This window comes from Hyperolius riggenbachi, chromosome 2 (genome assembly GCF_040937935.1).
Source record: "Hyperolius riggenbachi isolate aHypRig1 chromosome 2, aHypRig1.pri, whole genome shotgun sequence".
In the NCBI taxonomy this organism is placed as follows: domain Eukaryota; kingdom Metazoa; phylum Chordata; class Amphibia; order Anura; family Hyperoliidae; genus Hyperolius; species Hyperolius riggenbachi.
In genome coordinates this window covers 372,116,202-372,134,538 of record NC_090647.1, presented here as the reverse complement: position 1 = coordinate 372,134,538, position 18,337 = coordinate 372,116,202, and the positions used below count along the sequence as shown (strand labels likewise).

The window sequence follows — 18,337 nt, the reverse complement described above, 5'->3', positions numbered from 1 at the left end:
GTCATTCCTAATTGTGTTTGAAGCAGAAAGAAATATGAAAAGGGGATACATGGCAGTGACTGCAAGCCAGATAACTAGATATTAAGGTGTTGGGGAGGTTGTGGGCCCTGTGGCGCCTCTTAGTCTAATAGCAATCAGTGTGTGACAGTTGGGGTGGGAGGGATGGAGGGGCGCACTTTGGTGTCTCAGCCTTGGGTGCTGGAGGACCTTGTCCCGGCTCTGCCACCACTGGAGCTAAGCAGGAAAACCATGTGAGCATCTCTCTATTCCCTCTCTCTGAGCATCTCTCTATTCTATATTCGGGGTGTGATACAACGCAGCAGGGGGCCCTCTTCCCACCCGTGGAAGACGTGCAGTAAGGGTTTCCGAAGCGAGAACAAAAGCCGTGCACTAAGCGACAGTAGTAAGTAACCCATCCATGCATGGTAAGTGGAGGAGGGCGACGACTGACTCGCCCCACCCACCGCAGTGACCGCACGACGGTTGTAGAGAGAGCGGCTTTAGAAGCGAGATCCAGAAGCTGACTGTGTGTGCACATGCACAAACCAAATGGCTAATAAGAGACACCGATGGAGAACTATGACGTGGGCGCATCGGGCGGATGATTCAGGAGACGTGCACTGAGAGGCTGCAGAGGCCCCGCCCCTACACGAGGGCCTATTGCGGGCGGGATCGTATGGATGCTCTGCGCGACGCGACTGCAGAAGTTCCGCCCGAAGATGAGATAGGAGTGTACTTGCTAATGCAAAACACAAGGGAGTAACGGCCAATCTACTTGCTACGGCCAGGACGTAAGAATATGTCACTCCTTAGCTGTCACTCTTTCTCGTTTTCTATCTGTCATTACTCACCATCCCTGTTCAGTACTTGACACCTGTTTGCTGTTACTTCACTTGATCTGCTGTCTGTAACTATTCTTCACCAACTCTGCAAATACTTGTCACCTGCTAACTGTCACTTCACGTTCTTTGTGTCATTTGAGGTATGGCCTGGTGTTAGTCGTGAATCAGATATGCTTACATCAAAACGATCAAATGGTAATTGTCTTTAATGACTAACTGTAGATATAGTTTTCTAGTAAACTTTTGAAACTTTACTTCTTTCTTCAGGCATGATACACAACTGGATCAAATTCATATTATTGTACAGTAAGTTATTAAAGGATACGTCCAAGGACAAAAAAAAAAAAAATTCTACTTACATGGGACTTCCTCCACCCCCTGGCAGCCTATCTGTACCTCACCGCAGCTCCGGTGTCCCAGGATCCCCTTCGTTGCAGACGCCGACCTCGCCAGGTCTGCATCTTCTGCCCCTACACCAGTGCGTGGTCGTGCTGAGAGCGTTCTGCGAAGGTGCAGCAGTTCTGCACCTGCGCAGGACGCTTCAGGCCACTTAAGCGCGATTACGAGTGGACAGGCGCAGCGGATGCCTGCCTGGCTAGTTCGCCGTCTGCGACGGAGGGGATCCTAGGACACCGGAGCTGCTTAGAGGAACATATTTGCCGCCATGGGCTGGATGAAGTCCCGGATAAGTAGATCTTGTTTTTTTTATTATCCTCAGACGTATCATTTAGGGGTATTAAAGGAACACTATCATCTTCCTCTGTGCATATGAATGTATATATATATCTATAAAAAAGCAACCTTTTAGTGCATTGTTAGGCGGTGTGGTTATAAACCATGGCAGTTGGTGCTGTCTGTTTTGTTTTTTTCAGGTGTGCCAGCAGTAAAGATGATTACGTGCAGGCTGATTGTGAATCAAACAATATAAATAAATTACACTGCGAATATCAATCATTCTTTGATCTCTATACCATTTTTAACTTCTCACTTTGCAATGTATTGATTTATTTTTCCCCTTTTCGCTACAGTGCCTCTTTAAGCAAAAGGGTTCATTCACCTAATCTCCGCATCCATCATCAGGTCTCTATGGCCATGCGGATTCATGTAACACAGCATCAGTACGTGCCAGTCTGTAATACGCTGGTATGCACTGATGGCATGTCACATGACGCTGCCATAGCCATGGAGACCGACACTGGAAGCAGTGATTAGGTGAGTTACCCTCTCTCGCTTAAGCTTTCTCATAACTTTGCAGGGAGGGAGGAGAGGAAACCGGCCGCACAGCACTGTAGTTTGCCCGATGCTGACCTAAATCAACAATTGTTGGGTTGACGTCAGCATATTTGTGTCTTCTGCTATCTGTTATTACTTTTCACCTGCAAGCTGCTACCTCACCTGATCTGCTACCTGTCACAAGTTGACATCTGCTCCCTGTCACTACTTGTCACCTGCTAGCTGTTACGTCATCTCATTTGCTATTCGTCAGTACTTGTCCCTAGTGATCTGTCATTTCTTGCCAACTTCTGTTTGTCGTCACCCATAACCTACTAGCTTGCTTCACTTCATCAATCGGCCAGTACTCATTATCTTTTGTCTAAAGGTAGCCATACATCAGGCGACTTGGCGGCCGATCAACCACCAAATTCAATTATTATAATCCAATCAGATGTAAATCGGTGCCACTAAGTTCATGCCCGATCGACATTAGTCGCATTAGTTGATTGGACATGCTGCAAGATGTATGGCTGGTTTGCTCGATTGGGTGCACGGCGGTAATTGCATGCGATTTTGATACAAGTGGTACATTACCTATGTATACCTATGTATGGAGAACGGAGAAAGCATGGCGCTAGCGGCAGGCAGGTAATGTATATTGCATGGGGACATTTAACATTAGGGGGACAGCGTCAGGTTAGCGAGGCAGCGAATGTGGCATCACAAGGCCAATTCCTGATCAATTTCAGCATGTAATTTATCAGGAATCAGATCTCTCTCTAATCAGATTCTATTAGAGAGAGATTTGTCTCTTGGTCGTTTCTGCCCATAACCGCTAGATATATGGATACCTAAATACTGTTCTTTGTTTACATAGTACTGCAGAAAAAAGCATAATAAAATTGATGGGATTTTGCCCTTGAAAAGTATCTGCTTCCGCACAGATCACTTAAAAGATTAAAACAACAAATTTCAGCACTTTCCCATCAGTTTTCTCCCCTGTAATTTTTTCCAGCTGGGTGGTATTAAAAGGTTGGGCACGATGGGGGAATGCAGGGTTGGTGCAGCTCTGCTTACAGCATATGAGGATGACAGCTGGGTGCTGACCAAAATTAGCTGGGTGGAGCACCTGGCTAAAATAGCCTGGGGAGAACACTGCCCATATAGTGCTACTCGTCGCCCATCTGTCACTATTCATTACTATTCATTCATCACCTCATAGCTGTCACTACTTGTCACTTGCTAGCTGTCATTTCTCATCTACTGTCAGTACTCTGTCAGATAGCATCTATTTACACCTGTCACAATAAAGAAGTTTAGCAAAGGCTGAAACTCAACAGTTGCCCAAAAATATAATTTCCAAAATAATTCTGTCAGACTTGGGCAAATTGAAAAAAAAAAAATCACAAAACTTTGAAAGACAAAAAATACCCATACTGGAATGTCTACTTTTGTAAATGATGGCTTAAAAGTCTTGTGTTCTAACACAGGCTAATAGTCACATTTAGTACAAGAGAGAAAAAAATAAACTCTTTTTAGGATAACACCTGTAGCTGACTCGATTGGTCTTCCCAGAGGTCTCTTTGAATCTTTGTGTAGCTTTTGAATCAAGTAGAATATAGGTATGGTATAGTGGTTAACAAACATTAACTTCCATTATTTGTTATGGCCCCAGATGTTGCCGTTTGGTCTAACATGAAATTGACTTTCTTAAAGAAAACCTGAACTGAAAATTAAAAGTCAAAATAACCATACACTAGGGCGCTAAATAACCATACACTATGGTTATGGTTATTTTTGGGTAAAAATCGAAATTGCGATTTTTCTGTTAGAAATTGAGATTTCGATTTATTCACGATTTTTTTTAAACAAGCTTTAGCGGGGGGGGGATTGGGTCAGGAGCCTAGCTATGGCGGGCTCTGTGTCAGAAAATGTTGCTGTGCATTCGCATTGCATGTCAGGCAATGCACATTTATAAAGTCTGAAGCCCTCTGTGATGACCCCTCGGCTTAATGTGCGTGCGGTACTACTTTGTGCGGCGTAAGGGACTCTTATGAGCCGGGCAGCGGTGGGCGGATCCACTGACAGAAGCAGTGCATATTCATGATGCTAATGAGCTGGGCGGCGGGGGGGGGGCGAGTCCAGTCCGGAGCGGCACACACAGCTTCACCAATCAATGGATAGCGATGGTATGACGGCAGCGGTAGGCGGAGCTGTACAGAGCGTACAACTCCGCCTACCGCCTCCGTCATTCCATTGCTTTCCAGCGATTGGTGAAGCTCTGTGCCGCTCTGGACTGGACTCGCCCGACCCCCCCCCCCCCCCGCTCATTTACATATGGAATATGCACTACGGCGTCTCCCCTCAGCGCGTAGCGGTAGGCGGACCATGCGGCCAAGCACGGGCACTACACCGAAAACCGCCGGATACTGACGATCCCTAGATCGTCTTCTCAGGAACCGCGGTTTCGGTTTAAAACCGGACAATCATGCAGCCCTACCATACACAGGTCATACTTACCTTCCATGTAGTCTACTCCTCAGTGTCTTTCTCCTGTCCCGCGTCCTGTTTGTTCACTGTGATCAAGGGAATTTTCTGTCCTCCATTTTGAAAATGGCCATTACCCATAACAGCATTCTGGTCAGCACACAGTTAAACTGTAACATCGCCCACTTGAGCCATAGGGAAACATGGACATTACCTGGTACATCGGTTTACTCTCAGCTATAACTGACAGCAACTGATATTTTACTGACAGCAACTGACTTATTTCAGATCTGACAAAATATTGTCAGAACTGGAAGGGATTATTGTCAGAAGAAAATGGTGAGCTTCTGAGAGGAACTGATGGCAAGGTAACTATGTAATGTTCATTTGAAGTTACCTCATGTGTTTATTTTAAATATTTTTACTCAGTACAGGTTCTCTTTAACAATTGATGAAAAGGGTTTTGACCTCCATTTTACATATACAGTTACATCATAATCCTGTAGTTGTCTATAGGCTTTATCAAGATATTGCTGCCCATTCCAAATGACTATGTTGCTGTAACGGTTGGTGTCAGCACGCAGAGAGAATCTGATTATTGGTGATCTGCAGTATCACCAAGAATGCAGATATATACCCGATTATTGATGATCTGCAGAATTACCGATAATACAGATATATTGCTAACCTCTGGACACCTATAGGTATGTGAGTGTTTGGTGTAACAGTAATACTTTGAGTGATGCACCTGCAGAGCAGGCGATATAACAGTAAGGAGACACTGCCCTGGGAGTACAGGAACCTTCCAGCAGCCTGAGGCTCTCCAAGGGGAGGAGTCAGGCTGGAGACAGGAAAGGCCAGAGAGTGAGTGACACCTAAAGGTGGATGTCACTATCTGATCTGGAGACTATCTCTTAAAGAGGAAGCGACACCCATGCTAACCTAAAAATAAAAAACACATATTTAAGTAGATAAATACTACTTCTACTTATATATCAGATGTATTGCACTGACCACGTTATGATTCCTGAGAATTTTATAAATGAGAAGCAGAAAATCCTATTCCAGGCAGTAACCATTTTGCCCAGCTAATGCTGACATCATATCCTTCCCGACTCTTGTTTTTCCCATTTCCTTCTCTTGCTCATTGTATATTCATTACCTGCCCTCCTCCCAGAGTCTTCAGACACTCCCACTGAGGTGTATACTAGGAAGTGCACTGTCTTATGTCATCATTGTGCGACTCAGTACAGCTGTGTTTACATCACAAAAGCAGGGTGATTTCAGAGCACACTTCAGAGATCGGATTTCAGCTGTCCCTTCAAGAGAACCCGAGGTGTGTTTTAAAGAATGTTATCTGCATACAGAGGCTGGATCTGCCTATACAGCCCAGCCTCTGTTGCTATCCCAAACTCCACTAAGGTCCCCCTGCACTCTGCAATCCCTCATAAATCACAGCCATGCTGTGAGGCTGTGTTTACATCTGTAGTGTCAGTCTCAGCTGCTCCCCCGCCTCCCGCATAGCTCCGGTCCCTGCCCCCGTCCCTTCCCTCCAATCAGCAGGGAGGGAAGGGATGCAGGCGGGGACTGTAGTTCTGCAGGAGGCGAGGAGAGCAGCAGACTGACACTATAGAGATAAACACAGCCAGCTCTGACAAGCTGTTTGTCAGCAGCGTGGCTGTGATTTATGAGGGATTTCAGAGTGCAGAGGGACCTTAGGGGGGTTTGGGATAGCAACAGAGGCTGGGCTGTATAGGCAGATCCAGCCTCTGTATGCAGATAATATTCTTCAAACCCACCTCGGGTTCTCTTTCAGGAAGTGTGTGTGCTCTCTACTCCTGGAAACAATGCTAATGAAAGAATGGTAATCTTGATGGCGTTTTGAGAACAGAACTAAGAAATCTTATTGAATCTTTGTTCTCGCCACACATGGTACAAGCTCAGTGGTATTGTACATTGTTTTTGTGATTAACCCATCAAAGGGGAGACCTCCTCCTCCAACATTACTGCGCATGTGCAAACAGTCTAATGCGGCTTAGCCGCGTATAATGTATAGCATGCAGCACTTTCTTTAAACGTGCTGCATTACAATGTAACGCAACATGGATACTGTGAACATCCTATTTAGTTTTCATTACTGTGAGTTAGGCTGCGTTACAAGCAGCCTAAGAGGGTGTGAGAGTGTAGGTGTGTGAGAGGGAGTGAGAGAGTAAGAGTGAGAGAGTGTGTGTGAGTGAGAGTGTGTCAGTGCTTCTCCCTCCCCTCTGCATAGCACAGCACGCACTCCTGCTTCTCCCTCCCCTCTCCATAGCACAGAACGCCCTGCTGCTTCCCCCTATCCTTTCCATAGCACAGCACGCGCTGCTGCGTCTCCCTCCCCTCTCCATAGCACAGCACGCTCTGCTGCTTCTTCCCCTCTCCCTAGCACAGCAATCACTCCTGCTTCTCCCTCCCCTCTCCATAGCACGGCACGCGCTGCTGCTTCTCCCTTCCCTCTCCATAGCACAGCACAGGCTGCTGCTTCTCCCTCCCCTCTCCATAGCACAGCACACGCTGCTGCTTCTCCCTCCCCTCTCCCTAGCACAGCACACACTCCTGCTTCTCCCTCCCCTCTCCATAGCACAGGCTGCTGCTTCTCCCTCCCCTCTCCATAGCATAGCACAGGCTGCTGCTTCTCCCTCCCCTCTCTATAGCACAGCACGCACTGCTGCTTCTCCCTCCCCTCTCCATAGTATTGAAGCAGCACAAGTAGCTATGTTTGATTGGTTTATTTCATGTTTGTGGACTAAGCACAGCTATTACTGTATATATAAATTATTTATGACTATTATCTGAGAAATTGAACATTTTATCATATTTTCTATTTTAATTACAGTTTAAATTCATTAGGAGTCGGAGCATTTTTTCCCGACTCCGACTCCAGGCACCCAAAATTGCTCCGACTCCACAGCCCTGATAGGTATAGCCAGTAGTTTCCCCCATTATAGGTATAGCCAGTAGGTTCCCACAGTATTAGTGCAGGCTGGTAGTTTCCCCTAGTATAGGTATAGGCAGGAAGCCAGGTAGGGAGAAGCAGAAAGGAGTGAGATGGCAGCATGGGCATAACAAGAGTCCCCGCCATTGCTATACATACACACACGCATGCTCTACACATACCCACATCACTCACGCATGCTCTATTCATACACACACCACACACGCATGCTCTATAAATACACACACCACACACGCACGCACGCTCTATACATGCACACACCACACACACGCACGCTCTATACATGCACACACCACACACACGCACGCTCTATACATGCACACCTCACACACGCACGCACGCTCTGTACATGCACACCTCACACACGCACGATCTGGACATGCACACCTCACACACGCACGCTCTGTACATGCACACCTCACACACGCACGCTCTGTACATGCACACCTCACACACGCACGCTCTGTACATGCACACCTCACACACGCATGCTCTGTACATGCACACCTCACATACACACGCTCTGTACATGCACACATCACACACGCACGCACGCTCTGTACATGAACGCACGCACGCTCTGTACATGCACACATATTGCTCTATACATGCACACATTACACACACATTGCTGTATACATACACACACACATGCTCTATACATACACACACACACACACACACACACATGCTCTATACATACACACACACATGCTCTATACATACACACACACATGCTCTATACATACACACACATACATGCTCTATACATACACACACAACACACATGCTCTATACATACACACACACATGCTCTATACATACACACACATGCTCTATACATACACACACATGCTCTATACATACACACATCACACATGCATGCTCTATACATACACAGGTCACACAGACACACACTCCATAAATACACATCAGCATATATGCCATACATATACACACTGCATGAAAAGACAGCACCTCTCACAGCAGCACAGCGTCCTGTCATAGCTCCAGCTTCCACGTGTCTCTCTAGCTGTCCTCAGACTCCGGCAGGGAGGGGGGGAGGAGCTGCACACATTCCTCTGAGTTTGTGTACTGTACACTGAACTGCCATAGTTGGGGGAGACAGAGACTATGCATTGCATGAAAGAGAGAGAGGGAGAACAGGCTGCAGCCTCATCTCACTAAAATTATTATAGCAGCATACGTAGACCTGGTGTCTCCCCCTCTGCTGTTGTGGTACAATCCAAATTACCGGGCAGATACATTGCCGGTAAAGAGCAGCGGCTTTTGAAGTAAATTTGCAGCCAGATACTGGCTGGGTGGCAGCCCTAGGCAGTGGGACTCCACTTCACGCATCGGCTGCTGCTCTCTGACAGCTCCTCTTCCCAGGGAGCAGTGGCTGACACCTGTGGCGTCCAGTATATACGTCACATGCAGTGTCAGCCAATCAGGGTAGAGGAGAGATATGGGTGGGTTAGAAGGAGGGGAAAGCAGGAACAGGAGGAATATATTATAGATACAAAGAGTCCCCAGCGTGTACAAGACCGGCGACGGCGAATTAAAGGGCCAGTGCAGAATTTTTATGTAATAGCTCCAAACCATAACTGCAAACATTTTTTTTAAAGTTTGGAATTCAGGATAAGCATCTTTATCACACAAGAGACTCAGACCAGTTTCTGTTGAAATTTCCTTTTTATGGTGACAATTCCGCTTTAAGGGGAGAGATAGCTCTCGAGGTGGGGCACGCCGGGTCGGCAACACACTGACAGATAAAGTACAAAGACAGAAGGCTGATTCGGTATCCAAGTCAAGCAGGGTCTGGCAACAAAATATCAGATATGCGAGGTACCGAATCAGAAGACAGAGGAGTAGTCAGAAAAGCTATAAGTCATAACAAGCACCCCGGAACTAGTCTGAAGTATACACAGATAATAATACAGTTCCCTAGACTGGGTGCGAGGTCCGTAGTCTCAGCACCCTGAAACTAGTCTGAAAGATAACACAGATGGTAGTACAGTTCCCTAAGCTGGGTGTGAGGTCCTTGGTCTCTACACCCTGGAACTAGCTTGAAGTATAACACAGATGATAACACAGTTCCCTAAGCTGGGTGTGAGGTCCTTGGTCTCTACACCCTGGAACTAGCTTAAGCATAAACAGAATACAATTCAAATAATCTGGCTAAGTGTGAATTCCCAGGTCCACCTGGTTCAAACACACTGAAGGATCTGACTAGGTCTGAGTGCTTCCACGTAGTAATCGCAACGGCAGACAACTTGCAAGTGACCAGCAGGAACTATATATGGAGTAGTGCTCTCCAGCACCACCCCTAATTGCTCAACCAATCGTATCCTGCTCTGGAGTCAGCTGATCGGTGTGGTCAGCTGACATTTCCTGCTTAGTATAAGAATTCTGCCTCTCAGCACGCGTGTATTCCTAAGCCTATGTGCACTAACAGACTCAGCCACACCAGACACACGCTGCCACGTGCAAACCGCCGCGCTGGATGCGGAACCAGCCACCTTACTGTTGTTGCATGCGGCGGCTTTTCCGCGTTCTGCCCTGCTACCAAACACACGCTTCCGCGTGCAAACCGCCGCACTGGACGCCGAATCAGCCGCCTGCTCAGTAGCACATGCGGCGGCTTTTCCGCAATCTCTCACAGGACCCCCCCCCCCCTACGAGGAGTGGACTCCGGACATCTCCTGCCCGGCTTCTCAGGATGCAAGTTATGAAACTCCCTTTTCAACTCCTCTGCATGCATGCGACATTCTGGCACCCAAGTTCTCTCCTCAATGCCATACCCTTTCCAATGCACCAAATACTGCACGGAGTTCTGCACAAGTCGGGAGTCAAGAATCTTCTCAATCTCATATTCAGGTTGGTCATCAATCAACACGGGGGAGGGGGGGGGGAGCGGAATCCACGTGCACTGCCGGCTTGAGCAAGGACACATGGAATGATCTCACACCCCGCATGTTGGCGGGGAGATCAATGGCATAAGTGACATCATTAATTTTCCTTATCACAGGAAACGGACCCACAAATCGGGGACCTAACTTGGGAGACAGTTGCTTCAGAGCCAAATGTCGTGTGGACACCCAGACCAAGTCACCTGGAAGAAACTCCCACTCTATGGAACGTCTTTTATCAGCCTGTTTCTTCCGACTCTGAAAAGCCCTCCTCAAGTTTCTTTCTACCATTCCCCACGTCTGCTTCAAGGACCTCTGCCAATCCTCCAGGGCTGGAAACGGGGTGGCAGCCACTGGCAATGGGGTGAACTTAGGTGATCTTCCAGTCACCACCTGGAATGGAGAAAAACCTGAGGAGGAGCTCCTCAAGTTGTTGTGTGCAAATTCTGCAAATGGCAGGAATTTGACCCAGTCAGTTTGAACATCTGCCACATAACATCTCAAAAACTGTTCCAGAGACTGATTGGTTCTCTCGGTCTGGCCATTGGTCTGTGGGTGGTAGCCTGATGAAAAAGATAGCTCCATGTCTAACTGATGGCAGAATGCCCTCCAAAACTTAGAAACAAATTGGACTCCCTGATCTGACACTATATTTTCCAGAATACCATGCAGCCGGAAAATATGTTGCATGAAGAGATCGGCCAACTCCTGGGCCGAGGGGAGTCCTTTCAGGGGGACAAAATGGGCCATCTTGCTGAAACGATCGACTACCACCCAAATGACCGTCATGCCTTCAGACCTAGGGAGTTCGCCTACAAAATCCATGGACAGATGGGTCCATGGTTCCCTCGGGACTGGCAGTGGTTGTAATGTCCCAACAGGTGCCTGACGGGAGGGTTTGCTTCTCGCACACACTGCACATTCTCTTACATACTCTTTGCAGGCAGTTGCCAATGAAGGCCACCAGGCACATCTCGCTATGAGGTCCTGAGTTCTGGTGGCTCCAGGATGCCCAGCATTCTTGTGAGAATGAAACAACTGCAGTATTTGTAGACGAAAAGGCAGTGGTACAAACATGACTCCTTCAGGCTTTCCCTCAGGTACATCCTGTTGGAACTGACTCAACGTCTTAGTCCAGTCCCTCCAGGTCTCAGTGGCGGCCAGAACCACTTTCTGTGGCAGAATGGTTTCTGGGTCTGAGGGCTGTGCTGTCTCGGGCTCAAAACATCTGGACAAAGCATCAGCTTTGATGTTTTTACTACCAGGGGTATACGTGATTACAAATCTGAATCTCGAGAAGAACAATGACCACCGAGCCTGTCGGGGGCTAAGTCTCTTAGCGCCCTCAATGTACTCCAAATTCTTGTGGTCAGTATAGACAGTAATGGTATGTTCTGCACCCTCTAGCCAATGTCGCCATTCCTCAAAGGCCAACTTAATGGCTAGTCGTTCCCTATTGCCTATATTGTAGTTTTTCTCAGCGGGTGAAAACCTACGTGAGAAATAGGCACAGGGGTGTAACTTTCCCTGCAACCCAGAACGCTGAGACAGCACAGCCCCTACCCCTACCTCTGAGGCATCTACCTCCACGATAAAGGGGAAGGTGGTGTCAACATGTCTCAAAATGGGTGCAGTACAGAACAATTTCTTTAGAGTGGAGAAAGCATCATGGGCCTCAGGGGACCAGTGGTGAGTATCTGCCCCTTTCTTTGTGAGACTGGTGAGAGGTGAGATCACTGTAGAGTACCCCTTTATGAACCTTCTGTAGTAGTTAGCGAACCCCAGAAACCTCTGGAGAGCCTTCAATCCCACAGGTTGAGGCCAATCTAACACAGCTGAAACTTTCCCAGGGTCCATAGAGAGGCCAGAGGTTGAAATTATGTACCCTAGAAAGGTGACAGAGGTCACTTCAAATATGCATTTCTCCAGCTTAGCGTACAGCATGTTTTGTCTGAACTTCCGTAACACAAACTTAACATGATCTCTGTGCTCTGAGAGGTTGGACGAGAAAATTAGAATGTCGTCTCAGTATACCAAGACAAATTTGCCCAATACCTCTCTAAAGACCTCATTGATCAGTTCTTGAAAGACGGCCGGGGCATTACACAACCCGAAAGGCATCACTAGGTACTCGTAATGCCCGTTGGGTGTGTTAAAAGCCGTCTTCCATTCATCACCGTCCCTGATTTAGCACAAGGTTGTAAGCACCCCTCAGATCCAATTTCGAAAAGATCTTAGCATTGGTGACTTGAGTAAACAAATCGTCTATTAACGGCAAAGGATAGCGATTTTTTTTTACTGTGATTTTATTTAAGCCCCGATAGTCAATGCAAGGGCATAGGCCACCATCCTTCTTTTTCACAAAAAAGAACCCTGCCCCGGCCGGAGATCGAGAAGGGCGAATAAAACCTTTAGCTAAGTTTTCTCGGATGTATTCCTGCATGGCCAATTTCTCTGGCCCAGATAAGTTATAGAGATGACCTCTAGGGGGCATACAACCAGACCTAAGATCAATGGGGCAATCAAAGGGACGGTGTGGAGGAAGTTTATCTGCTGACTTGGGGCAGAATACGTCTGCAAATTCTAAATATTGATCTGGCAATCCCTCCATGTGAATCTTGGTTTTACCAAAGGTTACTTTCGCAAGACAATGATGATAGCAGTGGGCAGACCAGCTGGTTAGCTGACCCGTGGCCCAATTGATCTGAGGCGAGTGAATCTGTAACCATGGCATGCCAACAATGATCGTGGAGGTTGCCATTCATAACACAAAAAATGATAAACTTTCTTTATGCAAGATCCCTATTGTGACCCCCAAATCTGGGGTCTGGGAAAGAGGGTGATTACTCTGCAGAGGGGAATCATCCACCGCAGTGACCCGAATCTGTTGTTTTAAAGGGGAGATCGGGATCCCCAATTTCTTAGCAAATTCGTAATCCATAAAATTAGCTGCTGAGCCTGAATCAATGAAGGCCTCAGTATTCTCTGTCTTATCTTGCCAAGATATAGTGCAAGTAAGAAGGAGATGTTTATCATCCAGGGGAAACAACCGTTTGGGACAACTCTGAACTTTATGACCCTCCTCTGCACAGTATAGACAGAGCTCTTTTGTCTCTTTGCCCTTCTGCTCCACCTGGAACAACCTCGACCGCCCAAACTGCATTGGTTCTGGTGGAGGTGAGTCGGGTGGTGATGTATCAGATGGAAATGAATCAGGTTGAGGCGCGGTGTAGGAAACATATCTCACATTGTTCCTACCCCGAGTCTGTCTCGTAGGCGACGATCAATTCTGATGGCTGATGAAATGGCCTCATCAATAGACTTCGGCTCGGGTGACCCAACATCAGATCAGAGACCGCGTCTGACAACCCTGATAAAAAACAGTCCAGAAGTGCGAATGAGTCCCATCTAGCTGAAACTGCCCACTTCCTGAACTCAGCTGCATAATTTTCCACCGGACCCTTGCCCTGCCGTAATGTCTTGAGCTTCCGCTCAGCAGTAGAGGCAATATCCGGATCATCGTAAATTATGGCCATAGCGTCAAAAAATGCCTCAACTGACACTAACGCGCTATCACCTGGCTGGAGACTATATGCCCAAGTCTGGGAATCAGCTGACAATAGTGTCTTGATAAACGTAATTCTCTGTGCTACAGTTCCTGAGGAACTAGGTCTCAACTCAAAGTATGACAACACTCGATTTTTAAAGTTTCGGAAGTCAGATCTGTGGCCAGAAAACCTTTCAGGTACAGACATACGTATGTCTGCGCTAGGAGGAGATCGCACTGCGTCCACAGCCGTCTGATAGACTTGCACAGTCCCAGACAAAGCGTTGATTTTAGTCTGGTGACTGTCTAGCACTCGGATGAAAGTTTCCACCAAGGTGGTGAGTGCATTAAGACGGCTGTGAAGTGCGTCCATTTGGGTTTGGTCTGCCGTTCTGTAACGATTGGGGTCAGCACGCAGATAGAATCTGATTATTGGTGATCTGCAGTATCACAAGAATGCAGATATATACCCGATTATTGATGATCTGCAGAATTACCGATAATACAGATGTATTGCTAACCTCTGGACACCTATAGGTATGTGAGTGTTTGGTGTAACAGTAATACTTTGAGTGATGCACCTGCAGAGCAGGCGATATAACAGTAAAGAGACACTGCTCTGGGAGTACAGGAACCTTTCCAGCAGCCTGAGGCTCTCCAAGGGGAGGAGTCAGGCTGGAGACAGGAAGGGCCAGAGAGTGAGTGACACCTAAAGGTGGATGTCACTATCTGATCTGGAGACTATCTCTTTTTTTTTTTTTTTAACAAATCAATTTTTATTTTTGAGAAAACAAACATCAAAAAGAGACAGATACAGTAAGAAAACATTGATCTCCCACACACGGGAAAGCATATCTTAGTTACATTCTTATCACCATGGGCAATACAAACACAGGTAGAACAGGTAATAGTATTATCGTACATTAATCCGAAGGGCATTTCTACAGTCTCATGCATAATGACAAAAAGGGGTATGGTTTCGGATATATATATATAATCCGCGCATATATGTCAGGATTGCCATTCCATCAGAGATGTGATGTTGCCCACACAGACCATGTGTAGGAGACCCAGAGTTCAGCAAATGGATGCATGTAAGGTAAGGAAAGGTAGGAAAAGAAGAAAGGAAGAGAAAAGGAAAGAGAGAAGAGAGAAGGAGTTGGCTCCAAGCTCACCCTCCGCCACCACCCGACAGCCTTGTCTGCCATAGATCGGTTGTTGTCCCACAGAAGGGAAGGGAAGGTTAATCAGATTCCGAATTGGACCCATTCGTAGAGGGGTTGTCACACCATGGTGTCCATATTTTCTGAAATCTTAGTGGGCAGTTGCGGTTTTTATATGTCATTTGATATAACGGGAGAGCCAGATTTATAGTACGTTTCCACATATTGATTGAGGGTGCAGCCTCGCCTTTCCATACTCTTAATATCTCTTTACGCGCATAAAAACATAGAATGCGGATCAAGTATTGTGTATATTTATTATAGGACGGTTCCTCAAATATTCCCAGTAACGCAAGTTTGGGTGTACATTCGACATATGTCTCTAGGATTTCATTTATAGTGTCAAATATATTGTTCCAAAATATCCTTATTTTATTACAGCTCCAAAACATATGGTAAAACGTGCCATTTGCAGCAGAGCACTTCTGGCACAGCGCACTGTTAGCGTTGCAGATATGATGCATTCTGGTCGGGGTTAGATAGGTTCTGTGCAAAAATTTGACCTGGATCAGCCTGTCCCTGGCTGAGATTGTGCCTTTTATAAAGTCTTCCAGGATATCTTCCCAGTCCGTATCATCCAGTCCTGGAATGTCTATGTTCCATTTTTCCTGACAGCGAAGGATTTTTTCATTGTTTTTAGACATAAGGACTGAATAAATCACAGACAGGGATTTTTCTAAGTGTTTTGTCAAGAGAGTGCGTTCAAGATCATGCACAGCCAATACAGGTGCGTCGCCAGAGAACTGGGCCGCAAAGGCATGTCGGAGTTGCAAGTAACGGAAAAACATTTTGTTTGTAATGGAATACATTTGTTTTAGTTCATCAAATGTTAATAATATGGTGTAAGCTTTTAATTCCTGCCTTGGCCCATATCTTAGGATCTGGGATCTGAGTGAAGTGCAGTAGGTTAGGGTTATCCCAGATGGGAGAGTGTGGAGAAGTATAATTGTCTACGCTTAAGTGTTTAGTCGCCTCTGTCCAAATTTTGCAAACCGTTTGCATTGGAATAGTACAGCGTTCATCGTTGGTAGTACCTCTATACAACAGGAGAGTGAGTCTTTCGTAAGATCCCAAGCATGCCGCCTCCGTAACTACAGCAGGGTTATATTGGTCCTGAGAGAGCCACCATCTAGCTGTGACTAATATTGCAGCGTAGTAATAGAGTTGCATATTAGGGAGCGCCAATCCACCTTGGTCGGAGCCTAATTGTAATGTAGTCAGGGCAATTTTGGGGGTTTGGCCCGACCAGATGAATGTTGAGATTAGAGAGTGTAGGGTTTTAAAGAATTTTTTGGGGATCATAATTGGTGAGTTACGAAGTACATATAAAAATTTAGGTAGAAAGATCATTTTGAATATATTTACTTTTCCAATGAGTGAGAGCGGCAACTGCTTCCATGTTTGGGATTTCTTTCGAAAGGCCTCTACAACTGGTGTAATATTGAGTTTAGTGTATTCACGTATAGAATTTGTTATTAAAATGCCCAGGTACTAAAATTCAGAGACCCATTGTAGTGAGTTAGATGACGTTTGGGGCTGAATATCGTCAAGTGGCATGATGACAGACTTATCTTTATTGACCCTAAGGCCCGAGTATGAGCCAAATGTTGTAATGATGTCCAGAGCCGAGGTCAGAGAGTTCTCTGGGTCATTTAGGTATAGCAACGTATCGTCCGCATATAGTGATATCCTTTCTTCAATACACCCCACTGGGATCCCACGAATGTGTTCAGAGTCACGGATTAAAATAGCCATGGGCTCTATTGCAAGGGCAAAGAGATATGGGGACAGTGGACACCCCTGGCGGGTTCCGCGTTGCAATTGAAATGACTCAGAGATGTTGTTTCCGGTGCGGATTTTTGCCCTGGGAGCTTGATATAGAGCTTTAATCCATTTGATAAAGTTATTTCCAAACCCATATCTATTTAATATCTCCCACAGATAAGGCCATTCTATGGAATCAAATGCCTTCTCGGTGTCCAGTGAGGCAACTATCCTACGACTGGGCACCGAGGAGGACAGGGAGATGTTAGTAAAAAGCCTGCGTAGGTTAATATCGGTGCCTTTGTTAGGCATAAAGCCGGATTGATCACCATGAATTAAGGAGGTTATTATTGGTTTAACCCTGTTTGTTAATACTTTGGCAAGGATTTTAGCATCTGTGTTGAGTAATGAAATCGGTCTGTATGACCCACATTGTGTTGGGTCCTTCCCTGGTTTCAGAATAAGAATAATTATCGCTTCTGAAAAGGACTCAGGCAGGGAATGACCCTCCAGGACTTCATTAAACAGGGAACGCAGCTTAGGAGTCAAGAGGTCAGTATAACATTTATAGAATTCGGAAGGGAGACCATCTGAGCCAGGGGTTTTGTTAGGTTTGAGCTCGGATATGGCATCTTGTATTTCTTCAATGGATATTGGTTTATCTAAGATCGTTTTATTTTGTTCGGATAACGTTGGTATGTCTATATTGTTTAGGTAATTACTTAGATCCTCTGCGGAGTAATGGGCCCTTGAAGAGTATAGTGTTTGATAGTAAATAGAAAAGACCTTATTAATTTGTTCGGGATCCCTGTGGGTGACATTGCCTTGGTCTACTACAGCAGGAATAGCTGTGGGTAAACCCGAGTCTCTAGACAGCCAGGCCAGCAATTTACTGTTCTTGTCCCCAAATTCAAATATGCGTTGCGTTTGGTGTAGCATAATATTTTTAGTTAGGGATATTTGAGCCAGTCTCCACTGCCTAATTAGCTGCTGCCAAGACCTCCAGGACTCAGGGGAGTTAGATTGTATAAAGGCAATTTCAGCGTCTTTAGCCTTGTTCTCAAGGCTCAGCATATGTGCCCTAGAATTCGCTTTGTATGTCTTGAGTTCTGTCATGTATTGCCCCCTGACCACCGCTTTCCCCGCATCCCAGACCACCGGGTTTGAGGTAGATCCAGAATTTGTAATCCAGTAGTCTCGTAGGGCCTGAGATATTTGAGGTTGTATAAGGGGTTCATTTATATAGAACCGTGATATTCTCCATAGCCGATCTTTGGGTTTGGTGGAAATTGTCATTGTGAGTAGAATGGGAGCATGATCTGAGATGCCTGATGGTAGTATGTCAATCGACT

At 46.2% G+C, this 18,337-nt stretch overlaps 1 protein-coding gene across 4 annotated transcripts in view; it reads left to right on the top strand.

Annotated features, from left to right (window-relative positions):
• Nucleotides 1–232: 232 nt before the first annotated feature.
• MOV10 (Mov10 RNA helicase) overlaps nt 233–18,337 on the top strand; it is a 342,254-nt gene continuing 324,149 nt past the window's right edge. The window contains exons 1-2 of one of the 4 annotated variants that reach the window (XM_068269730.1): nt 475–791; nt 983–1,037. The gene's annotated coding sequence lies outside the window, so the exon portion shown is untranslated. Of the gene's footprint in view, nt 252–471; nt 792–982; nt 1,038–18,337 lie in introns of those variants that run through there. The other 3 variants (XM_068269732.1, XM_068269733.1, XM_068269729.1) reach the window with 3 other exon arrangements.